The 7,950-nt window shown below is 39.7% G+C and overlaps 1 long non-coding RNA gene and 1 other non-coding gene across 2 annotated transcripts; one reads left to right on the top strand and one right to left on the bottom strand.

The window, feature by feature from the left end:
• Positions 1-1,198: 1,198 nt before the first annotated feature.
• Positions 1,199-1,298, bottom strand: LOC126793039 (small nucleolar RNA Z103). Its single transcript, XR_007672022.1, has one exon. It is a non-coding gene; the product is annotated as a small nucleolar RNA Z103 (small nucleolar RNA).
• A 3,079-nt stretch (positions 1,299-4,377) lies between these two features.
• On the top strand, positions 4,378-5,402 carry LOC126791808 (uncharacterized). The gene is made up of 2 exons (XR_007671856.1): positions 4,378-4,766; positions 4,952-5,402. It is a non-coding gene; the product is annotated as an uncharacterized LOC126791808 (long non-coding RNA).
• The last annotated feature ends 2,548 nt before the right edge of the window (positions 5,403-7,950 follow it).

The following is a 7,950-nucleotide window of genomic DNA, read 5'->3' as shown; positions in this document are numbered from 1 at the left end:
AACCAAAATTTTGCTGCCATTCTTATTCTATAAGTACAAAGCATGGAGATCTACATCTCCTTATTTGATTTAGTTGAGCAAACTTGGCAACCTTTTAGCCCCTAAACTCAGCCAATTGTAGGAACTCTGGTGACAGTGCCATGTTTATCGACCCAAATCCAAACCCTATTACACCGGAAGTCTTGAATGACAAGTGATCCTTCTTTCACAGTGACGGCCTCGACTAGATCATTCTCGCTCTCAATTTTTCGCTCTGCCTCCCTTCCCTTAGCTCCGAGGAGCTCAGGCCATGAATTCTTACCTAGACAGCTCGACATCCTTCGATGTTCATGATCCCCTTATCGTGTTGGTTGTGGAACTGTGATGTTCATCAGCTAAAAAGAGTCGAATTTATAGTAGGACTGTACGTATGGGATGTCTTTAATTGCATCGTTGGGTGTTACTGACTTTTGGGTGTATTGCGTTGGCAAACAGATATGTACAAACCATACCGATTGATGCCTATCTCTATATGATTCATCACATGATGAGATGTAGCAAGACATGTCAAATTTATTGAAGGTCTTGACAAACAAGTTCGGTGATTATTGGAGTGTCATCCGAAGTGTACGAAGATATGACACGAAGCTTCCTAGCAATCATGGCACAGCTCAAATGGCAAGTGATAACCAAAACCAATTGAAGGTCGGATATTCGATGTTAATACGAATTCAAATACGTCACAGTACAAGATTTGATGAGTGCGTGCCTCTAGATTAGTGAGGTATACAGTACGCACAACGGCACAAGAAAACCAAGTCATAACCGAAGTTGTGAAGATTGAACAAGAATACAGTACATGATTTCTTAATCAGAACTTCAAATATATACACGAATCAACTCTGGATGCAATTATATATCCCGAGTATTTTCTGGTCAAGTCATTGCAGTGTCATACTTAATCTTCGTGGCTATGGCCAGAAGCCAGAGATCAAGACACTTCGTTTCGCAAAGCAAAACTATCATACTTACATTTAGGTTCACTAGTTAAAGCTTATCTGCTTGGGAGATAGTAGTTCACTTCTGCAATTATAACCCTACTTATCGATATTCTTACCTCTGCATAGATATATAAGATTACAAATTCGTCGGGTCACACAGCATATATATAACGATTCAAACAATAAAAACACAGACCAATCTACAAATATTGTTGAAGATGGATCAGAAACACCTGGCTTGGTATCTCTGTGTAACAGAGATGTAATAGCTCAGTTATTTCAGCTTCGATCATCTGGGGAAATAGTCATCACTTCCAAATTCAACAATATTTTTACAAAACAGACAAGGACACCATATCACACTAATGTACTATGAACCTGATAAAACTTCTTTAATATATTGTATACAATCCCCATGAATGATCAAGTCCGGAAAATTATAATATACAGAGTCGATATTATTTTATAAGTGAGATTAAAAATAATATTCATTATGAACCGTCAAATACATATACTATATATTGTTGTATAGTAGATTAACTCATCAAGTCCGACCAAAAGATCTGAAAACTGAACTCATAAAGACACATGCATCCTCTACACATAGAGTCATCTTACATTAGCACGTAAAACTAGATACATATACAAAACCCAGTATCAACCATCACCTATTCACGAATAATCCAACACATCGATCGATATACTACGAACCGATTGAGATGGTCGAAACAGCATACCCATGCACAACAGGACTAATTAAGTATATCAGATATACATAGCACCACGAACACAAATCTGAAACCAGCAGTCAAGAAATAAACCACAAAACAAAGGTCGAACAGATACCAAAATCACAGCTTAAAGATAGAGCTTTCATAAACACAGTGCATAAACAGATCCAATACATTTGTTTACACAAAGAGAGACTGAACTTCGAGAAAGAATGTGGGAGAGACCTTTTCCCTAGCTAACCCTGTTCCTCTTCAACAGTCATCTCATTGTATGGACAAATGGGATGAATCGTTTATATTTCCCGTTTACTGAGCAACAACGCCGGATAGATCTAAGGGCGTGAATGAAGAATCTGAGGGTTTAGTTCATAAAACCCATAAAAGGGCATGAAAACGGCGCTGAGGAGGAAAGGCTAGAGAGGGTGATGTCTTCTATGGGGTGAAGGTTGTGGTGTTTACAACTTTATATAGAGGTAGAATAAAGGTGACGTGTTTGTGTCAAATACAAAACCCTAACGCAACGAGATGAATGACACTAATTAAATAGTACGGACCAAAGCCCAGAAGACCTGGGCTTGGGAATGCATATTTCGCCTTTATTATTGTGGTCAAGGGGTCTGAGTCGTCTGAGTCTGACAGAAGTGTATTTTCTGATTCGTCGGCGGACACTCAAAGTCACTTCACTTACTTCTTGCCGATCAATTCTTAGTTTTTTCTTCAATTACATTATGTGTGTTAAGGGAAAAGATGGAAATTGCAACATGATAAAAAATGATGTGAGTGGAGCTAAGTCTAACGTGAACAAAGAAGATGTGAAAGGTAAGGCTAAAATAAGCAGAGAACTACAAGACCATGCATAGTACAAAAAGAGTGGGGTTTGCTTCGAGTCTTGTGAGCAACATGTCTCTGCCACCCTATCAATAACTCTGCCTATACTGAAGGGATCTTCCTAGCAATATTCTTGCTACCTAAACTAATCTGAACCGTCTACTTTCTCTCTACGTGTTCACATCTCATTCAGTTCTCTAGGCTCTTCCACATTGTTTCATTCATTAGTTTAAATACCATGTTCTGTCATTGTTGAAAACATAGTGTAAACTTATCAACATCATTATTATTTGCTCTATGAGCTTTCTCTTTCAACGTTAGTTGTTTTCTCTCTTGTGCCTTTTGTATTCTTAGTCTTTACCAATTGCAGTATTGTTCTGTGTGAGATACCAAATATTAACATGGTATCAGAGCCCATGGGGGTCTGACCATTGTAATTTCACACTTCCATTGCAAATCTCGTAAAATTACCAGTTTTTCAAAATCAGTAAAATCATTCTTTTCAAAATATCAAGTCATGATTTTCCAAACATCAATATAATTACCAATTCTCAATATCAATATGAACCATATTTGCACTCATGGCTTTTTCAACACAATCTTGCAATGTTGTTTTAGTCCGTTTGGATGAAAACAATTACCCTGGTTGGCTTTTCCAAATGCAACACCATTTGAGGGGACATAACTTGCTCAAATTTGTTGATGGCACACATCCATGTCCTCCCCCTGTGTTGGTTGCTGAAGATGGCACAAAAACTGACAATACTGTAGCTCGAGAACAGTGGCTTGAGCATGATAGTTTTCTTATTTCCCTGCTTAGCAATACTCTCACAGCTAAACCTCTTTATCTTATTATTGGATGTGGCTCTGCCATGGATGTTTGGCTCACCTTGAGGCACAGATACGCCCCAGTGTCTGAAGCTCATATTATGCAACTGAAATCTACTCTCTAAAACATTCAGAAGTGAGGTGATAATATTGAGAAATACTTGCTGAGATTTAAGTCTGTAAGAGATAAATTGGCTATCTTAGATGTTGGAATGTCTGATCAGGATGTTAAGGTCCTTATCCTTGCTGGTTTTCCCAGTGAGTATGGTCACACAAGACAAATCATTAGGGGTAAGGCAAATATTAGCCTAGAGGAAGTGCATTCTTTGTTGTTGTCTGCTGAAACTGAGATTGAGCTGGAACAAAAGCCTTTTCCCTTGTCTTAGTTGTCTGCTATGTATGCAAACCATGGTGCTCAACCTATGCTGAATGGGAACACCATTTTCAACACCAACTTACCATGGACTACAAATTGTGCGCCACCCTCTTCTCTACCCACCTTTTTTCAATCACTCTAACACTCTAAATCACTCAATTACTCACTCTCTTCCGGTCACTACCAACTTTGCCATCCCTGCCACCACAAATTTTGTGAACCCCTCAGTTGCTTCAAATTCCCTGAGCTACATGAATGCAACTAATACTCCTGGAGCACTATTTGCATGTCCAAACATTGTATACCCAAACACTGGATTCTCAACTCACCCTTTCAGTAATGGGAACAATATGAGTCAAATCTCTGACATGATCTATTCTGGTCAGTCCAACTCCTCCATGTCATGTGGACCTTCCTTCACTCAATCTCCATTTATAACACAAGGAGCTCAAGCTACCACTAGCTTTGTCTCACCACCTACCAACTCTGTTGTTTCAACTGGTTTTGTGGCTCACACCAACAACAATAGCTCTCAGCCTCAACCAAATGGGTCTCAATAATTCTCCAATGGTGGCTCCAGCCAGCAGCATAACAATAGTAATGATGATGAATATCCTCGGTTCCCAAGCAACAATCAAAGGAACAATAACTACAGGGGAAACAACAACTGAAGGCCAAGGTTCAATGGTGGAAACTATGCAAATGAGTTTGGAATCTATCAGATCTGTGACAGGTCGGGTCACAGTGCTTACACTTTCCGCCAAAGAAACACCCAGCAAGGTGAAGCTTCAAGCTCTACTGTGGTATGTCAGATTTGCAAGAAAAGTTGTCATATTACAAAGTTTTGCAGATACAGAAACTCAAACCAGAACCAATAGAACTCAAACTCAGCCTTTCTTGCCCGTGGTGACTCTGGTAATGAGATGTGGATTGTTGATTCAGGGGCTACCAACCACATGACTTCAGATATCCACCAGATACAGAACGTGACCTCATACAACTCTTGTGACTCTGTCCAGATCGGTAATGGTGCAAGCTTGAGTATTGAGAAAAAGGGTTCTAATTCTATTGTTACTAATCAAGGCTCACTTAGTTTGCAAAATATTCTTTATGTGCCTAATCTTGCTGCAAATCTGTTATTTGTTTATAATTTGTGCAAATATAACTGTGTGAGAATGATATTTGATGCCTTTGAGTTTTTGATACAGGACAAGGTGACAGGAAGAGTGTTGTATGAAGGAGTGTGTGACAAGGGCCTGTACCCAATTCCAATCAAAGTTGCCAGAAAATGTCTACATATTTTAGATGTTTCTACTGCTTTCCTCGGTAATAAGGTTTCCCACTCTTTGTGGCACCAAAGATTAGGTCATCCCTCAAATCAGATAATGTCTAGTATGTTGAACAAGTCTAAAATAGTTGTAGCCTCTTATCAATGCAAATCTGTGTGTGATTCTTGTCTAGCTGGTAAATCCCACAAGTTGTCTTTTCCCATGGCCTCTGAAAAATCTGTAACACCCTTTGAAGTCATCCATTCAGATCTTTGGGGGTCATCTCCTGTGTTGTCACTTGAGGGATACAAATATTACATGACTTTGATTGATGAATGTACAAGATACACATGGATTTTTCCATTGAGAAATAAAAGAGAAGCTTTTCCTTTGTTCCAAACTTTTTGTGCTTTTATTCATAATCAGTACTCTGCCTCTGTTAAGATATTTCAAAGTGATGGAGGGGGTGAGTTTACTAGTAATCATTTCAAGGACTTTCTTGCTAAGAATGGAATTGTGCATCAGTTGTCATGTCCTTATACCCCACAACAAAATGGCTTAGCAGAGAGAAAGAATAGACACATTGTTAAACAGCCATAACCCTTTTAAACAATGCCTTCATGCCCCTTAACTTTTGGTATCATGCTTGTGCTGCCTCTGTCTATTTAATAAACAGAATGCCATGCATCACATTGTCCATGTTATCCCCATATGAAGCATTATTCCACAAAACCCCTCCTATAGATCACATCAGAGTGTTTGGCTCCACCTGCTACCCACTCATGAAACAATACAACTCTAACAAATTACAGCCTAAGACATCCCCTTGTGTGTTTCTTGGGTTTGCTTTGGGATATAAGGGATTCATTTGCTTCAATCCGGTGACAAGGAAAACAATAATTTCTAGACATGTTATCTTTGATGAAAGTAGCTTCTACTACAAGAATATGGCAAGACATGTCACTGATCTCTCTGAGGAATTCTCTCAATCAATGTCCTCTCCATGTGGATTGCATATACCCTTTAGCAGTGTCACACTCTCCAACAGCACCTCACCTTGTCCAGGCACCCTCCGCCAATGAAGTTCCTGCTAGACATGCTCATGAGTCTACAAGTGATGTATCTCCTCCCTCATCTTGTCATGGTGATCCAAATGTCAGAGGTACTCTTTTACAATCTGAAAATTCAACTATGTCTGCACATGAAGTAGGGTCTCCCACCAATTCAGCCTTGCCGTGTGACTCGGTTTCTTATTACCATTGTGGTGATGCCCTTGATAATCCATTGGTTATTGACCACTCATCTACTTGCACAGAAAATATGATTGCCAATGTTCCTCATGTGTCATATGTTGATGAGTCATACATACCTTTGTCTGATGTTAATATTGACATTGCTGCTCCTAGCTCTGCCTTGTTTGACAAGATTGGCTCTTATGTTCCTATGTCAAATGTCAATGAAAATGACCATCCCATGATGACAAGAAGCAAACATGGGATATATAAAAAGAAGGTATTCTATGCATGCAATGCAGCTATCAAACTGTCTCCATATGATGAGCCCCACACATACAAGCAAGCCATGCAAGTTCCTGAATGGAAAAGTGTTATGCAAAGTGAGATTGATGCCCTCGCGGATAAGAAGACATGGTATCTTGTCCCTCCTCAAGCTGGGAACAATGTTGTAAGCTGCAAATGGATCTTCAAACAGAAGAAAAACTCAAATGGTTCCATCACACGACATAAGGCTAAACTTGTTGCCAGGGGGTTCAGCCAAGAAGCAGGCATTGACTATGATGAAACTTATAGTCCAGTGGTGAGGCACATAACTGTGAGATTATTTCTTGCCCTTGCAGCACAGTTTAATTGGAAATTGCATCAAATGGATGTGAATAATGCTTTTCTCCATGGTGTTCTCAAAGAAGAGGTGTACATGAGTCAGCCTCATGGATTTGAAGATCTTGCTCGTCCCAATTATGTGTGCAGATTAGTCAAGTCCATTTATGGTCTCAAACAAGTTCCTCGCGCTTGGAACGAGAGGTTTACATCTTACCTTCCTTCTATTGGTTTTCGAAATTGTCACTCTGACCCTTCTTTGTTCATTAAGTCTTTTGGCAACACCATGATTTATCTGCTTCTATATGTGGATGATATAATCTTGACTGGTAACTGTGAGCTAGAAATTTAGAAAGTTAAAGATGCTCTGCTTCATGAGTTTGAAATAAAAGATTTGGGGCTATTACATTGGGGTTACAAATCGAATACTTACCTTCTGGTGGTCTCTTTGTATCACAATCTAAGTATGCGAAAGAGGTTTTGAAAAAAGCTGGCATGTTGGAGTCCAAAACTTGTCCCACTCCTTGTCTCCCCTACGCCAAGCTACTAAGAGATGATGGGCCTCTATATGATGATGTGACACATTATAGAAGTGTTGTTGGTTGCCTCCAGTACCTCACCTTTATTAGACCAAACATAGCATATAGTGTGAACACAGTGTGCCAATTTATGCAAGCTCCTACAGTAGCTCACTATGCAGCAGTCAAAAAGAATTCTTAAATACCTTCTTGGCACCACAGACTATGGCTTAACATATCGGTCAGCACCACTCGAGCTTCGTGACTTCTCTGATGTTGATTGGGCAGGGGATCCGAATGATCGACGCTCCACTACCGGATTTGTTATCTATCTTGGTAATTGTCCCATATCATGGTGCTCTAAGAAACAACACTCAGTGTCAAGGTCCTCCACAGAAGCCGAATACAGAGCTATGGCAAACACTGCCTCTGAAATTTTCTGGATCAGACATCTTCTTCAAGATATAGCCATCACTCTTCCTCATGCTCCTGTGCTCTATGGCGATAATGTATCAGCTTTGGCTCTAGCTTCAAACCCCATCTACAAGTCTAGATGCAAGCATGTGGAAACTAATGTTCACTTTAC

Source organism: Argentina anserina, chromosome 4 (genome assembly GCF_933775445.1).
Source record: "Argentina anserina chromosome 4, drPotAnse1.1, whole genome shotgun sequence".
Taxonomy (NCBI): Eukaryota; Viridiplantae; Streptophyta; class Magnoliopsida; order Rosales; family Rosaceae; genus Argentina; species Argentina anserina.
The sequence above is the reverse complement of the archived record's forward strand: the minus strand, read 5'-3'. Positions and strand labels throughout refer to the sequence as shown.